Source organism: Tachypleus tridentatus, chromosome 4 (assembly GCF_004210375.1).
Source record: "Tachypleus tridentatus isolate NWPU-2018 chromosome 4, ASM421037v1, whole genome shotgun sequence".
NCBI classification, from domain to species: Eukaryota; Metazoa; Arthropoda; class Merostomata; order Xiphosura; family Limulidae; genus Tachypleus; species Tachypleus tridentatus.
The window spans coordinates 84,720,455-84,739,117 of NC_134828.1; the positions used below are offsets into that span (position 1 = coordinate 84,720,455).

The 18,663-nt window shown below is 33.6% G+C and overlaps 1 pseudogene across 1 annotated transcript in view; it reads right to left on the reverse strand.

Moving 5' to 3' along the window:
• Positions 1-18,663, reverse strand: part of LOC143249597 (uncharacterized) — a 41,614-nt pseudogene that overhangs the window by 9,785 nt on the left and 13,166 nt on the right. The window contains exons 9-10 of the transcript XR_013027856.1: positions 12,467-12,642; positions 7,023-7,156 (exon numbers count right to left, since the gene is read on the reverse strand). The product of XR_013027856.1 is annotated as an uncharacterized LOC143249597 (transcript). The remainder of the gene's footprint in view (positions 1-7,022; positions 7,157-12,466; positions 12,643-18,663) is intronic.

The following is an 18,663-nucleotide window of genomic DNA, read 5'->3' on the forward strand; positions in this document are numbered from 1 at the left end:
GTTACTCGATTTACGTGTTATTTTCCACACCCGCGTTTACCAACACAAACCCCCTCCTACGAAACTTAAAGTTGAGATTGCACAAGCGTTTATTTCTTAAAAGTACATCATCATGTGTTATTTTCAAAACACACAACAAACAATTAGTAATTTACTCTGTTCTTTAAACCCGGAAGTAGTCAAAACGTGTTTCCTTACCAACAAGATAAGAAAGACATGAAGAACAGAAACACTTTAAGGGAACACGACTGACAAAACTTAAATTTTTATGTGTAAATTCCACATTGTATTTCTCTCAGGTTCCCGGTGAAGTAGTGAATGAACTTAAGATCTGAAAACACCTTTGTAATACTGATAGCCGATCAAAATTATACAAAATTATATTTTGAAGGAAATTTCAAAATTCGCGCAATTGTCCTTTCTAAATGCAATTCAGAATCCATTAGAACGGTACAAATTTATTTTACTTGATTTCTGCAAACCACGAAAGTTTCAATTACTGAAATAAAGAATCAGACAAGAACAGGTTGTCTCTAGTAAACTCTGTCTGTGAGAACTAAAAAAGAATTTAACCGGAAGTTGAATACTTTAGGAACTACTATGACAAATATTGATAACTGATAATTGTTATTGTAATAATTTCATGAATAATTATATGTTTAATTTTTGAACAAGTTAAGTGTTTTGAACACTTTACGAGAAGGTAGAGGTGAAATGAACATATGAAGTTAACGAACATCTAGTAGAAAATAACAATATATTTCTACTTTAAGTGTGGCCTACACAACGATAATAAAGCTAACAATCCGCGGAGTGAACTTCGGAACACGGTGGATACAAATATCTCGCATCGTAAAACACATAAAGGTTTGTTGTTCCAGCGGTTCTCATAAGATTATACAATGGCCCACCTACATCATTTCTCAAGTTTTTACCATGTGTGATTACACTGCGGAAGTTCGATATATTCAACAATAGGCACTTTGTTAAACTTTCCTGTTTAACATGGTAACAAAACCAGAAATGAGCACAATCAACAGCAAACACTTTGTTAAACCACATAATAAGGGTAGCGAGTTGGGCGGGTCATCTCACACCCTACACTTACCCGAAATGAGAGCTTTTTCTCACGAGGTACAAAACAATCACACGGTTAACTATATCTAAAAACATTTAAAACAAAGAAGAAGGAAAAACCCGAGAACGAACTGAAATCTTGTGAGATATGTTTTCAGATAGAGATTGGATGAGCTAAATTTTACTATAGTAATTTTTTCCCCCACCCATATTATGTCATGTAGATTTTCTGTCAGGAATATAAAAAAGATCGTTTTATAAACATTTGAAACCAGAATACAATAACAAGAGTTTCTAAAAACTCGGATAAGAAATCGGATGATGTCTCTAGTTAAAAGTTTTATCGTAAAGTTTAAGTTTGTTTGCTGTTTTGAACGATTTTTTATGCACAATGCACAAAGTTTATTATACTCAGTTTCTCTTATTCAAACTTTATCACACATTTTATCGTATAGTCAGTTTAAAGTAAAAAAGTCCCTTTTTTGTAACGAACTGAAATTATAAGTAAACCACAAAGATGTCTGATGCTCTGAATAAAGTGAGATCTGTGAATTCGACACCATCTGCTTTTCGCATTTAATTTCTTGCAATTTCGTTTAAAACAATGCATACTATATACCTAGGTATTACATGAAATAAAGTATCATAATAAATGTTTTGGGTGTAATGTGTTCATGCATTGAAGTATTGTATAGTCTTGGATGTAATGCTTGAATGAAATTATTTAAAAACGCTCACGAATTATTCCTCAACCTAATACATAACATAATAATCTTAGTAAAGTCTGATAAGGACTATTAAGTGCATTTAGAACATCGTTCTAACATATGAGCTTCAGGAAACATTTATCAATCATATACATATACACTGGCTGGACATATTAATTTAGGGTTTGTACCAAATAACAGGTTGGGTCACCCATCCCCGAATAACATCCACGAAGCAATATGGAATAGAATCCACAAGGCGGTGGAAGGTGTTCTGTGGATTGATCCCATTAAGTCATTAGTACTGTACTCAATCGACTTATTGCCAGGGATTGTGGAGATTGATGTGAGATTCCCGCAGCCTCAATGTTTCTCAAATCATGCTCATATAATTTGGACACCATGTTTAGGAACATTACCATTCTGGATGAAGCTGTCCCCATTGGCGCACACTTAAGAAGCCCTAGATAAACTTGATCAGAAATTAAGCTGATGTAATCTTCGGCATCCATTTGGTCTTCTAAAGAAATCATTCTGTGTCTTTGATATAATTAGAGCGGTGAAGTCGAGCTAGAAACAATATAGAGTACACTGAGGTGAATGAAACAGCGATTGTATCCATGGACTTTCTTAATATCTTGATTATTAAAAAGTAAAATTTTTAAGCCAAGTGTTATTTCTGCCTTGTAGTACTTTTTTTCCGTTGAACTTATTCTATAACATAAGTAAATCAAGTACAAAAGTGACTTTAATAAGATTCTGTTTGACTGCATCGAATGTTATTTTCTATAAGTGTTTGGTTTAAGTTTCAAATAGTTTTCGAATACTCTTAGCTTTTTGTAAAGTAAATTGATTTAAGTTTTCGATACTTGAAAGGGTAATGTAATACAATTCATATAGTAACGAAATTTTCTTCTCTCAATATTTCTATTACAACTGTTAAGTACTACTAAATCCAGATAATTGAACAAGGATACGCGTTTAGTTGCATAGACCGCTTATTACTGTTGTAAAGCGCGATCTTTATGGAGCAAGTTACGGATCATAATGCACGTAAACAGACAACCCAAATGTTGAGTTGGCTTCCCTCCTAAAGATTTGATCTTCCATGCACATACAGTTGCGTGGATTAGTGATATATGTCAGCAGTTGGCTGAGATGTTCTCTTTCTCCCATAAGACAGGAGTTCGTTGCCATAAGCTCCGGGTTATAGCTACTCACAGAATGTTCACTTGACTAAGCTACCGACATTTATCAAACTAAGATTGACCGAATTCATATCCATTCTCCTCATTGACGTCTTTCTTTCTTGTCCCGTTCAAAACTTTAAAGACAAATCAGCTAGTGGATTTTTTTCTTGCTTTCCCATAAGCATTGACAGCCTTAAATTGTTGGAGTTTATGGCTGTTAGATTAGCTGTTTTCTTTCGATATCAACAACAAATAGAAGCTGATTCTTTAACCACACTAGAGGTTGATAGACTGACATCCAGAGTAAGACTAAAACTTTGTTTATTGGGGTTTGGGATGCTATACTACAAGAGCAGATGGAGTAAAACATGGAGGACACATGAAAAGTGTGAAGCTCTGAACAGTGGTACAAAGAACACCCTAAGTTTGTCACAAACAGGTGGAACATCTTTACTGTCAATAATTGATTCACCTAAGATGTTTCTCACATCTGTATATCATCAAGCCATTTGCCACCTAGAAAATGGACACAGATATCCAAACTTTGCATGCAGTTGTTTGCTCCGATATAGACCTGAAGGAGCTTGGTTTGGCATACGGCGAGTGATTGGAGAGGAACGATGTGGAGGCGGTCCACAAAAAAAAAAAAATTATATATACACACCATTATATTAAGTGTGCTTATAAGAAAATTTTAATGATATTCAGGGATAAAAAAATACGATTGTGAGAAAACTAATGTTGCTATTTCACTACAAGGCTGATAAGACATGAAGATAGTCGAAGGTAAGAGCATAAAAAAGGAAGGTTACATTAGTAAGGTAAGAGGACAAGAGAGGGCGTAAGTGTATTTTATTTTAAACAAGAAACATAATTTTGCCCGAACTGCATGTAACAAAAATGTCTACCATGAAAATGTTTAGTCAAGAAAGTGTCCCTCCCTTTCCAATGACACAGTTATAAGGCCTGAGTATTCATTATGCAGGTTAGATCCCTTTGATTGGTTATAGCATTGCGCATTAACAAAACAAAAATAAAGTTTTAATGGAATCTCTTGTTTTCTGGTGTCAAACACGAAGAGTTATTCTCTCATAGATGCATACATGATTAAACCACAGACCATATCGACGTACAAACGACACTTCAAATGTGAGCCTCCCGTTGTAATTCCTGTAAGCACCGGCATTACTCATAAATGAAATATACATCTCTAGCATACAGGGCAGGGATGATTGATCACTTTTGCTATCACACGTGACCTTCTGAGGAGTTTGTACAATAGTTGCCGAGCCTTAAAACATCATTAACACAGAGTGAACACGTTCATATTATTTCGAACTTTTATATACAACGAGCAACTTAACATGAATTCATGGGTTTCAATTAAGTGAAGACAGCAGTCCACGTATTTGAAAACCAGCTTTCTAGTTTGCCTATTTTCTACATGTTTAACAACTCGTTTTGTACGGCCACTGTTTGACCACTCTTGCAATCCGCAATATTTAATCCCCAAGTATAATTAATCAAAATTGTTTTATATTTTACATTATAACCGTAAGGTTTATTTTTACGACTTTGAATTAAGTTTCACCCTCAAATTATAATTGACCAACAAGGTTTATTAACTACTTGTTGTTTTTTTTCGGCAACAACCTTGAGGTTAAATTATGTCTTAAAACCAGAAGAACCACTTGTATGGTGTTTTAAAATGTCTTTTACACACACATATAGTAATCCTATATTTATATTAAGCCTAGTCTTCTTTTTTTTCGATTTGCCCTTGTCCAGGGTTACTGATAATGAGTAGAATTCCCCCAAACACAGTGACGAGTGGTTTATCGAATGAATCACTTGAAATACAGACCTAACATCATTAACTTTGTCGGCTTTTTCCACGTAACTTTGGAAACCTTAAATATGCATCATCAATGTTTTATTGCTTTGATTTAAGTTTGATTACTATTTACAGAAACCAGTCTAAACGCGAGTGTTTATCTTGCAAACTGCTCAGCAATAGTGATTTATTTTACTTTATTTATTCAAGTTTTACATAAAAGAGAATATTGTATCAAATATTTAAAAGCAGTGTAACTTATACTCTCAGTTCATGTTTCGGAAATTTGTGAAAAGCTACATAAGAGCAAACTGCACCAGACGTAGTTAACTAGAGGGAAGGTAGCTAGCCAACAGTACCTATTACCAACTGTGGTCTTCTTTAATCGAATAGTGAAAACTGATCTGTTACAACTTACCCATAGTCCCAAAGTGTAGAGCATATTTTTGCGGCAACAAGATGTGAATCATGGTTTCTCAGATTCACTCTCCGGACCGTTAACTACTAGGCTATTCCAAGCCTTGTGTTGTAAAACAAACTCTATCAGTATTCGAACTTGTAAAACTAAGACAATTTATACTGTCACACTTGTCGGAATTGTTGGTATACTTCCTTAGTGACAAAAATCTACAAATGTTATGAGTAAAAGGCGGGAATAACAAGATAATTACGGGAAAGTATAATTAACACTTACGACGAAGCAAAACTGAAACTTACAAACAAAAAATGTAATTATACTATGCTTATATATTAGAAAGCTAGTAAGACTCCATCATCCCTAATTTTCAACTAACAAACGGATGGAACGCAGCAAGTCAGCATCACTCTACCACCTATCGCCCTAAGGAATTGACCGTCACTCTTATAATGCATCTACAGTTTAAAGTGTGGAGAATGCTTTATATCATATGAATTTATACCTAGATCGTCAGCTCCGAAATCCAAAGCGCTATTAGAGAGCCAACTTACGTCCAAATGTTTTACTAAAAAAGAATATTTGTGATTTTTATAAATCAGAAACTGATATAAAATAACTTTGCAAAAGAAACATTTTGTGGCGATACTTTTACTACACTACCAACATGTTAGTCATGCAAAAATATTGATTTTAATAATATTATTCATTTATCATTGTATTTTGTATTCCATTTGAATTAACTTATTTAAACACTTATTAATATATAAAAACATATAACAACAGACGAGAAATAAAGCATATTCTACGTATTGGGAGAGTACCTATCGAATTTATTGGTGAATGTCACGTACTAGTTGTAGTAATCCGTATAGGACTGACTTGGAAGTGTTTAGAGAAAGAGTCATAGGACATTTCTTACGGAACGCATTGAGAAGTGTCATGTAGCAGCAGTAGTTTATACGTTGTAACTGAGAACAGTCAATATGAATAAGGTAAATCCAAATTATTGTGGTTTAAATAAAACTGGTATTTATCATTCAAAGAAAAACATGAAACTAACTATGAAGTGTATGGAGTGGTTCTTATAAAGTGTTTATTTAAAACTAGTTCACATACGTCAAGTATCAATCTGAACTACACTTATCTAAACACATCATACCGTTGATCTGTACAAGAAACCGTTTTATGTATGATTGCTTCTGAAGAACTAGTTTTAAGAAAGTTGATACAGATGTATCATGTAATATGGTCTATGTAAAGTTGTACAGAAGTATTTATGCAGAAATGATCTAGATGTACCAAGGCCTAGTTTTTCCGCAAGTAATTAAGATGTTTCATGACCTAGTCAATAAAACACTAATCTAGGTATTTCAAGACCTAGACCATAAAAAAAAATATTTAGGTATTTTAAGAGCTAGTTTACACAGAACTGATTAAGATATTTCACCGACTAGTCTATACAGAAATGATCTTGATGTTTCAAGGCCTAGTCTATCCAAAACTGATTAAAATGTTTGAAGGCCTAAGTGTATACAGAAACGTTTCAGGTGTTTCAAGAACATTAAGTTTAACTTTTTTTTCATTACTTTGATACTAAAGTTTTAATGACGTATGAGACGAATATTTTTATAATGTAGTAGTAAATGTAAAAGATTTTTGATATTTTATGGGCGTTGGCCCCTTCTGGCACTTTCGAAAGAAACGTCCCAGTATGTCGGAAACATCAAACATCGTCAAAGCACTAGGAGTGCGCTTCAACACAAGAAGAAGGCTTGGCAAAAATATTCTAGTCTTACCTGATGTTTAGCTCTGTCCCACCAGTTTTATTGCCAACTTGAAACGTGCACTGAACTCCAACAGCTTTGTCACTTGCTGTAACCACGTTGTCGTTATTTTGTATTATTAAAACATTAGAAAATTTGCCTTCAGCCTACAATTAAAAATAGAAAGATTTTAATTATCTACCATTTTTACTTAAAAAAAAATTTTGTAAATGTAAGCTACAGACATTAAAAATAACCCTCACAAAATTTCCATTCATAATGGCTATAAAATCCTTACAATATAGTATGACTGGAAAATTCGAATCAAAATCGACATACACGTCGTCCATTAATTAGTTGCATTTATTTTTATAGTTAATTTTACAGATGACTTTTAATGTCACGTACGTTTAACGCAAAAATCACGTTTGTACAGAAATTAAATAGTCCGAGTAAGATATGAACAAAGTATACCATAATATTCTTACTTAATAAAGCAATAGGTTAAAGAACACAAGGTTTAAAACTAAGACCCCAACGTTTTAGTGGCGACTATCACCCTAAGAGACATTTATAACATAACTTTCAGTTAGGAGTGACCACAGTTTTCATATAATTCATGCGACCTGATTTCTGAGTTTTATCATGTATACCAACATAATAATAACACAAGTGTTGCACGCATATGAAGATTATACACATTTAAATGCAAACAATTTTATGATGATTATACAAACTTCTGAACTTTTAAGTTCTAAAATAATGCACACACAGAGGAGCGAAAAGGCTGAGAGTAAATTAAAAACTGACTGGATACCACAAACTTCAGATATAGAAAATACACGAACCAAAGTATTCTTACGGTTAGTCCAACTGATTCTGGATAATAAACTCTATGGTTTCTGTTGCAATAACTGTAATCAGAAGGTGAATAAATTTTTCAGATACAAGAATACAGTTGAATGGTTCAGGGGTAAGTTTATACGTGCTGTAAAAAACAACGTTTCATAGAGGCGACCTCACAGATGTAATGGATTAATGGAAAGTTAAAAGCAACAGAAAGAGTTGTTAAATATTTGTTACTTGACCAAGTTGATGCTTGGCAAAGCAAATTAAATATTATAATTTATAGATTCGTATAATAATTGGTGTGTCATACAAATAATATTCTTTCATATAATAACCATGCCATTTCTAGTAATAAATTGAAACATTATGAACTGCAGGTCTGTGTCATACTCGGTGTGCCACGCTATCTTCTTTCATACAATGACTACGTTATTTCTAGTAAGCAAATGAAACATTAGAAACTGCAGGTCTGTGATACTCAGTAAAATGTCAGTGTTAAGTTATCTTATGTTCGCCAGTTGTCAATTAAAGATTTTTACTTATACTTTTAATAGTATTAATATATACTGTGTTGTTGGGCTTAGAATTCTTGTACCATAGGTGTCTGTGACTTGTTGGCGATAAATTCGAAACAAAAAAAATGGAAAAGCAGAACTTTCTTCACTTGTTTTCAAACTAATATACATATTCCGGACTAGTTAAGCGTATGAACAACAAATTATTTATGATGTAGTTGATCATAAACACTACATATTTCTTCTTTTTTTTTACTAATACCCCACTTCCGCCTATTCAGTTGCTTTAGAACTCCAGTTGACAAGCCGAATTTCTTTTCTCTATTTCTATCAACAAACTATTTGAGCATAGTTCACTTACGTTTCGTCGAGTTCCCATGGTTGTATCCTATACTTTCAAAATCGTCTGTTCCTTTTTCGTATTTAGGCCAACATTCAATAATTCTCTGCTTTTCTCATATAGGCCTACTACCAACGTCTACCATTTGTTAATGTGTGCACAGGCATGTGCAATTACTTTAGAACTCTATTTGACGAAATATGTTCTTCTTCTTATCTCTTTTCACCCTGTTAATCTCACCCTAATATATATCAACTGTTAGGCCTATATTAATCGTTAGGCCTCCATTCTCTGTCCGAATGTCTCTTTTACTTGATTTTTTTTTCTCATCTGCTTTGTATTTTTCTGTATGTCTTCTTTTCCAGCCCATCTCACACTATTTATATGTTTATTACTAAATTGTCTGCTCGCTATATTATCGAAATCAATAACTTTTACGCGACGTTCGATAATCTCTACATTAAAGATCGTAGAACACAACATACGACTCTTACCGAGTTATGTAACTAAACTTGTTTTAGCTTTTGCCTTAAAATATATATGCAAAAAGGGCTGGTTTGGGTTGAGAAAATTTTTTATGTAGAGGAGCGAACAACGTTTCGACCTTCTTCGGTTATCGTCTGGTTCACAAAGAAAGGAAGAGGTAACTGACCGATAGGTGACCACATGTTTGAAGGGGGTTGTGTAACTGAGTGTAGGAATGTATAGAGCGTGCTTAGATGTTCGATTATATTTATTAATATAGGTGTAAAGGTGTTCCTTTGTATTGGCTTATTTTGGGCTTGAGTTGTTGAATTAGTAAGGCTTCTTTAATTTTGCGTTTGTTTATGTTTGTTTCTTTATTTAGTATTTGAGTGTTTTCTATGGTTATGTTGGGTTTATTTGATTTGCAGTGGTCGAAAACGTGTGGAGGTCAAACTTCCAAAATAACATACGCGGTGCTATTGGAATAATTCTTCGGCTAAGTATCAGTTTCAAACAAACCTATCTCTTCCCACTAATAGGACTAGTATAATTTTTTAACCTTGCCATTTTTTCGGATTAATATAAATCTATAGTAACCAGTTTCAACAACTTAATTTCCTGATGAGTGAGTAATGTTACATGCAAAATGTTTAGTTCCTTGCTGGTAAAGCGATAACTATATGGATTTACAACGCTAAAATCAGGAGTTCGATTCCCTTCGGTGGACTTAACAGATAGCCCGATGTGGCTTTGCTATAAAAAAACATACACACAAACATACACAAAATGTTTATTTTCAGCTCTTAAACTCTGCAAAGAATAAAGCACAGTAATAGACGAGTATAATTCTACAGCAGAGGTCGCTGTTCTGAGCCTATAAAAATAACACATTTATTAAAATTCAAACACTAATTTAATTGGTTAACAATAATTGTTTTGCTTAACGCTTGTTTGCTGTTTCTAAAAAAAAAATCATAATTTTCAAAAGTTAGAAAAAAGTGATATTCCAGTCACTTTACTCTCTTATAATGGAGCCGTCTAAGCCTAGTGGACTGTAGTTGTTGGTGTCATAGGCTGTAACTCAAGAAAGATCCGGGTTTTGAAACGTAATACCGCTGGACACATATTTTCAGGTGTAAGCATGGTATAAAACAGATAATCAACCCCGTTGTTCGTTTAAAAGCGAACAAAGCTATTAAGGTTGAGGATGCTTTTAGCTGGCTCAATATTGGGGAAGGCTACATCTGAACTCTAAGGCTTTTTGAACTTATTTTAACCCACGGACGTATAAATTGCCGTTCAGGTCAGAAGGTACAAAATCTCTTGTAAATTTTATTTCATTTTTACATAAAAACATTTTCCAATGAAAATATTTGTGCATATTTGTGTCATACATACATAATTGGTAAAGTAACTACAATATTTTCAAGTTATATGCGAGTCTAGGAATGCACCTGACCTCACCTTCCCAAGGTCACCATCGTGAACACGGAGAAAGGTCTTTGACTTCGCACAGTGATCTGAATAATGCCCATTCATAGTTACTAAACTAATAGTCTAGTTTACTACTAATACCCCGTCACACCAAATATGCTTACTCTTTTAGCTGCGTTAACAAATAATGTGACGGTCAATCCATTATTTGTTGGTAAAAGAGTGGCCCAAGAGCTGGCGGTGGGTTGTGATGACTAGCTGTCTTCCCTTTAGTCTTATACTGCTAAATTAGGGACGGCTAGTGCAGATAGCCCTCGAGTAGCTTTGCGTGAAATTCAAAACAAACCAAACCAATACTCATTGTAAGGACAGTTCCTATTTACAGCGCAACTCTCCGAGGAATATGACACTTACACATGTTGCAGCTAGGTTTCACTCTCAGAACAGCTAACGTGATTCGTGATAACAAGAATCTACTTAAAGTAAAAATGTATCTCAAGACGACTGGTGTGAGTAGTAAAACTTTTATTAAAATAAAGTAGAGAACAACGTTTCTTATGTCATCTTCAGGTTAACGTGATTAGTTCGTGACATGGTTTATTTATACCCTGGTTGTAGAGGCAACGTTCTTTTGAAAACAACACAAAAATACATCCAACAATTAAATATACATAGATTTTGGTTGTGTGTTGCTTTACAAAAACTTCAGGAATATGAAAACGTCAGAAGCAAGTACTCAATTGCGAAGCTTCTCCGATATCATTTTTCAGTAAGTTGTGATATTATATTTAGTACACTCATTTTAAAGACAACTGGACCACAGTCTGGTGAACAGAAACTATCATATGATATGGCGATTTTTAAAAGTCCAATTGAATATGTTTGGGAACACATAGATGTGGCTTTTTCTTCAATGAAATGAATGTTTTCTTTATCGTTTTTTTAAACAACTCATGATACCAGTGCAAATATTGGTGCGTAATAAGTTTACCGAAAAATTATAAATATTCAAATCTACAAAAATGAAAGATATGGCTGGTTCTATAGGAAGTGTTTATATAAGAAAAATACAACAATGTATAAAAAATAACAGTATACATTTAAAAAAGTTAAATGACAATCAAAACATTTCTTTAACAACCTCATAAAGCAGTTGTTGTTTTTTACCATTAAATCGTTTACGTATTGGTGTTCAGAAACTTTAAAAGAAGGCTACATTTTTAAGTCACATGAATACTTACTTCCTACCCCCTCACCCCAAGTGGCTCATCCGTGAGTCTGTCGGCTTAAGATGCTAAAAACTGGGTTTCGATACCCGTGGTTGGTACACCATAGATAGCTCGTTGTTGTAGTTTGTACTTAATAATAACCAAGCAACAGTAACCAAATTTATTTGGATGTAGCATATACACCGACAACCAATACAGACAAAAATAACTGAATTTCTTTTTAGCTCATGGAACTTACAAATAGCAGTTACCAAGAAATTATAGAGCACTAAATCAAACCTTACTATAAAAGTCACTCTGAAAATCATTAATAGGAAATGTTTCATTCTCTACTGAACAACTTCTATAACAATGAGATCCATAATAAACAAAAATTTATTACTCTTCCACATACCTAGATTCCTTGATAACTGGAATTAAATTTATGTAGAATTAACAACATTGATCAAAAAAACCTTATAACCTGTCTAGAAAGGAGAAAGAAGAGACGAATATTTTATTTTTTTGACTGAAAGCAGTCATTTTTTCCTAGTTTACACTAGATGGAGTTTCTGAGAACTTGTTATTTCACGTTTATTTAGCAAAGAGACTGATTTAGTGGGAAAAGTTTAGGTTTTTATTTCTTCACAAAACGTTGATTCTTACCTCATTAGCTGTTCCACACTGACTACCGTTCAGAAGGACAGGGAGAGTGAATTGTAAACTTCTATGTACATCGACGAAGCATGTAGTATCTCTGTCTTTAGTGTATATTTTTCCTTTAAAAACGACATTTGTTGAAACGGTCACATTCATAAAAAATGGATGACAATCCACAGACACTGAAAATTAAAAAAAAAGTTTAACTACAAACAATAAGCCATTAATATTTTAAAAGAAAAGTTTATTACGAGGATTCTTAATCACTAAGACAGAAATTAAATACTAATTAAAATTCAGAGATGAATGCAACTTATCTCCACCATGTAATCCTAATAAAGGCAGTTTTGACACCAGGAAAACTGTGAATACACAGAAAAATTGAAAACTGTCTAAATTACCGCGACAAGAAAGACTTTCACGAAACTCCAAATATATTGATTAAAATACATCCGAGTCATTGACCAAAAATCTTGAAAGGTATGTTTTTTGTGGTCTATAATTCTCTGTAAAAAAGATTCAAATTAGGCAACTTCAAATGTTTTTGTATTTCAATGTGTTTTGTGCACAGAGTCTTATATCTGTTCCAATTTTCATCTCGACTGCTGCAAAAACACCACACAAACATATACATTTTGGGGATGTTTTACCTTTGATTCCTAAATCCTTAAAAAGACATAAACAAAAAATGAAAAGAAGTCTTGGCGTATTAGACAAAGATATAACCAAGTTTTAAGTCATTCAATTAAAAAATGAAAAATGGAGATTGATTGAAATATGTTTCGAAGAAACAATAGAAAAATAGTATTTCTCTATGTGGAAACATAATTATGTGTGTAAATATACGACAATTTGAAAAAAACTTTCAATGGTCTTTTGTTGTTACACAAACATAAAATTCTTTTTGGAAACGGCATCGCAAACATAGGTCACGCACTTAATAAATTAAGTAAATTGGTTTGTTTGGAATTTCGCGCAAAGCTACACGAGGGCTATCTGCGTTAGCTGTCCCTAATTTTGTGGTGTAAGACTAGAGGCAAGGCAGCTAGTCATCACCCCCCACTGCCAATTCTTGGACTACTCTTTTACGAACGAATAGTGGGATTAAACGTTTCATTGTAACGTCCCCACGGGTGAAAGGGCGAGCATTTTTAGTGCGACAGAGATTCGAACCCGCGAGCCTTGGGTTATGAATCGAGTGTCTTAACTATCTGGCCATGCTGGGCACAAATTAAGTAAAAACAGAAGATACATATTTTCTTGTTGCGTGATGTTTTTTTTTTTTTTACTGTACTTTGCTAGATATTTCTGTTAGAATCACGATCGTGGTGCATGAGAGAAAGAAAAATTACTTTTTTGTTATAATCTTTTCATTACTGATCATTACATTGTTTAGAAATTAAGCTAGTTTTTATAACGTGTATTTTTCTTTATTATTATGGTGTATGATTGAACTTACTTTACTAGTAAAATGTACACGAACCAAACTGAACTCCTAAATCAAGTATTTTGAGTTAATTTGTGGTATTAGTATAATATATACAATCGAAGCATGAGTGACTTAATGGTGAAGTATAACTTAATCGGAGCTGACCTTCATTCTCAATACTTATTGGGCAAACTTTCCACTTATCTTCTGGATTTGTCTTCAGCCGACTGATACATAACAACATTACACAGTACACATTATATGTTTGGTATCAGCCTCCAAACAGCTTCAAAAGAGGGTCGAAATATTGCTCAATAAATATTAAACTGTGCCAATTCATATTCCAAGTAAGCATTGTTCGTATCTTGATATGTACTTTGCATAAAGATACGTCCATTATTAACGCACAGTAGCGTACATGATAAGCATGTATACACACGATAATTTTAAAAAGATTCATACAGATAGTTAGAAAACATACATATAAGGTGTTTTACAACTATCCAATTGTTTCTGCAGTCTCCTATCATTATTATAATTTTTAAACGAAATACTGATTTTCATAACTCAGTTAAAATTTGAGTATAATACAATTGCTGGAACTTTACCATATACATTGGTTGGTTTATATTTGTGTATTATTCAAACCATATCTGTATTTGTCTATATATCGATAAATATATCAGTGGATTGTGTACATGCAAAGGTCCTGATGAAAATTTCATATAACATTAGCTATTCACAACGTTTTTTTTTGTTGTCAAAAGTAATTTATAACTATTGTATATGTACCGTCCAGCAGAACAACGTTTATTTTCATTTTGTGAAATATTAATTGTAACATCTTCATATCGCTCCATCGCGGGTATCTCCTCTTTGGTAAGTTCTTGCAATGCACTTTCAATGTTGAAATTGAATTCATTGTTAATAGCATTTTTAGACAGAGTTATTAATGTTATTTTGTTTCCATACAATACGATTGGAACATGTAATCGCGTTTAGCGTTTCTGTTGGAAATGACCCAAAATCAATAAATTACCCAATACATGATGAGGAGGAACCCGCTTTTAGAAAACAAAGTTTGGAGACGGCATGAATGGGTAATGAAGGAAAGTTTATAAGAAGTAACAAATGTACGGCGATTCGACAAGTTGATTGTATACGATGACGACAATGTCGAAACGCCGTACATTTGGTACTCGAAACGTCGTACATTTGGTACTTCTTATAAACTTTCCTTCGTTATCCATACAACCCATCTCCAAACTTTATTTACCCAGCATGATGGCTTCCATAATAGTACACTTGTCATTATATAAAACTTTGACTTATTTGTGTGATACAATCACAAGTAATTTCTTCATTCCATTATCCATTGACTCAGAAAATAAAATATAACATGAGAATTCTCTTAAGCAAATAGAGGGAACGTTAACACACGAAAAATTATTACACAAAAGATTCGTACTAACACTTATATATTTAGATGCTTAACAAGGAAGTATGTGAAAATAGTATGACATGCAGACATCAATAGCGCGTATGAACCATTCATAAATTCATTATACTGCTGTTTATTTATAGAATAAATTACCTAAGGTTTAAAATAGTACGAAAATTATAAATAATATTGTTTTTAGCGCACAGCTATAACATAATAAGTTATCTGCACTCTGTCCACAGAGTTGGGGCACACCTTACACTAAGTACCATATATTCAACTATTGCAAGGAAATCTGGTATAATTGAAAGACTTTGTCTCGAGTGAATAAATTAATAAATGTCTGTTGGTGCCAGGTAGTTGTAAACACCTAAACACTGCCAGTCCTCAATACATTTCTGCTTATACACTAAAGTAATACTTGTTACTATAGTTATGGGTAATATATGAGATAGCTTTGTTCGTTTTTTGAATTTTGCGCTAAGCTACACGAAGGACACCTGCACTAGCCGTCCCTAATTTAACAGTGTAAGAATAGAAGAAAGGCAGCTAGCCATAACCATCCATTTCCAACTCTTGGGCTACTCTTTTACCAACGGATAGTAGAACTGACCGTCACATTACAACTTCCCTACGGCTGAAAGGGCGAGCATGTTTGGTATTACGGAAATTCGAATCCACGAAACTCAGATTGCGAGTTGAATGCCTTAACACGTTGGTTCCCACACGACCCACCGGTGGGGTGTAATAGTATTCCAGTAAGACCCACACGAACCACTGGTGAGTCGTTCTCCATTTTCTTTTTAAATGGCCACTTATTGGCTGGAACAAAATGGCCATATATACAGATAATAGTGGGACATCAGGACAACATTTCTTTCCTAGATCCTGGAAAGTATTGGCAAAATAGGATCGGGAGCCAACATGTTAACCACCTGGCCATGCCGAGGCTGTCTGAGCTAGGCCTAATATCGACAGACGTGCAACAGAATCGTTTTTGTCTCATCTAGGAAAGTACGTGTGAAAATATTAACACACGATATATAAAACATGTGAAAAAGGTATCATACTTTGAAAAAATCGTTAAGCACTCTGAATATAAAACCTTAAAACACAATATAGAACAACTTTTGAGCTTTTAGTTTGTTTTGTTTTTCACATTCATAAACCATACATTATCATGTGTAGAAATAAACAATTAGTCACATGTTGTCTGCTTTCAAGTCTTTTTACTGTCAATATTTGTTGATTAGATTAGATTTGGTTTGAATTTCGCGCAAAACTACTCGAGGACTATCTGTGCTAGCCGTCCCTAATTTAGCAGTGTAAGACTAGAGGGAAGGCAGCTAGTCATCACCACCCACCGCCAACTGTTGGGCTTCTCTTTTACCAACGAATAGTGGGATTGATCGTCACATTATAATGCTCCCACAGCTGAAAGAGCGAGTATGTTTGGTGTGACGGGGATTCGAATCCGCGACCCTCAGATTACGAGTCAAGTGCCTTAACCATCTGTTAATGCCGGGCCTTGTTGATTAGAAGCGTTTTTTTTATTTTTTAGCTATAAATAACAAAAAAGAGAGTTGTGCAGTGATTGTTTGTTAGTAATTTTCAAACACAAAGCTATCTGCCCAATGCTAACCGCGGGTATCAAATCCATTTTTTTAGCATTATAAACCCTCAAGCTTACAGCTAAGACACCAGAGATGCTGGGAATAACTAACAAGCAGAAATCTTCTAAAATTAGAAAACCAGCAATTTTAATTGAATTTCAAAGAAAATAAGCCTAAAGGCTACAACTAATGATATCTTCTGATAGGTCAGCAGCACTTCTACGCTAAAGTCCGGTGTTGGATTCCTCGCGATGGACAGAGTGCAGATAATCCATCATAGTTGTGTACCAAGAAAAAAAAAGAATTACTTCTAATAATATTCTATTCATCCATCTTTCGCATACTTGCATGTATTTTTAATTTTTTCAGTCTTATCAGTAAAAGTTATATTACTGTTGATAATTTGAATATAAGATAATATACATGAAACACACTTTGTTTTACTAGTGAAAATTGCAGCAACGCCTACAGACAAGTGTTATTGATGTTTTAAACCTCATCGAAGAATAGCATCAAAAATATTAATATACATTTCAATTTATCTGCTGATGTTGATTCTAGTTTTATAAAACAGCAGTTACGATATTTTGCTTTTGTTCATGTGTGCGTTTGTTTGCTCCTTAAAAACTCGAAAAGTTACATTACAAAAGTTAAGACATACTGTTGTTGTGTTATAATCATATCTGAGTTAGATGTGCACATAAAAATGTGAACAACCTGTAATTTATGCTAATTATACCTAAGATTGCCACAATAAATTATCCAGCAGTGATAGGAGTATTGTGCGAACAAATTAATTTTTTAAACACGTCATCAGCGCCCTCTGTATTTAATGTTTGCATGCGAAATCAAATCGACAATAATTACAGTGTCCACAAGAAAACTGTTTGGTCTTTGTTGAAATATTAACAAGCAGAGTGAACTGGTTTATTGTCCACTTCTTTACTTTAATAGTAATAAATGATGATAAATTTACGACACGAATAAAACCCCTAGGTTTGTACAGAAAGATACCTAGTAAGAGTACAAAATGTGAAAATACGTATAACATCACGTGCATAACAATCAATGGAAAACGTCGATAAGGTTGTGAGAAGTTTTTGATTATAATAAATTACCTCATACATATTTACATGCTCGATGTGTTACTGTCTTTGGTGTCAGAACAGTTTTTTTCTTCCGCTATTAATGCGCTATTTTCGTCATAAGATGAATGCATAATAAGTTCATTATACAATCATGGACGAAAGGCAGTTAAATGACTGATGCGGAAATAAATGAATGATTTAACAGTTCAGTATAATAAAGAAACGTTAGGTATTAAGGAAATACTGAGTGTAATTTTTTTCCGAGATCATTCCCCCCATTTCGACCACATAGCTACGTTATAATGGGAAGCTGATGTTCCCCAGCTAATATGTCCTTGTATATCACGTTCTCTAACATAATAGAAAACATTTTTTTTACGCTATCATCTTATATTGTAAAACGTGCACATTAGTCTCACGTAATTTTGGAATAGCATCTTTACATATAACTTGTTCAATTCATTAACTTTACGTAATTTTGGAATAACATCTTTACATATAACTTGTTCAGTTCATAAGCCTCACGTAATTTTGGAACAACGTATTCACATATAATTTGTTCAGTTCATTAACCTCACGTAATTTTGGAATAACGTCTTCACATATAATTTGTTCAGTTCATTAGCCTTACG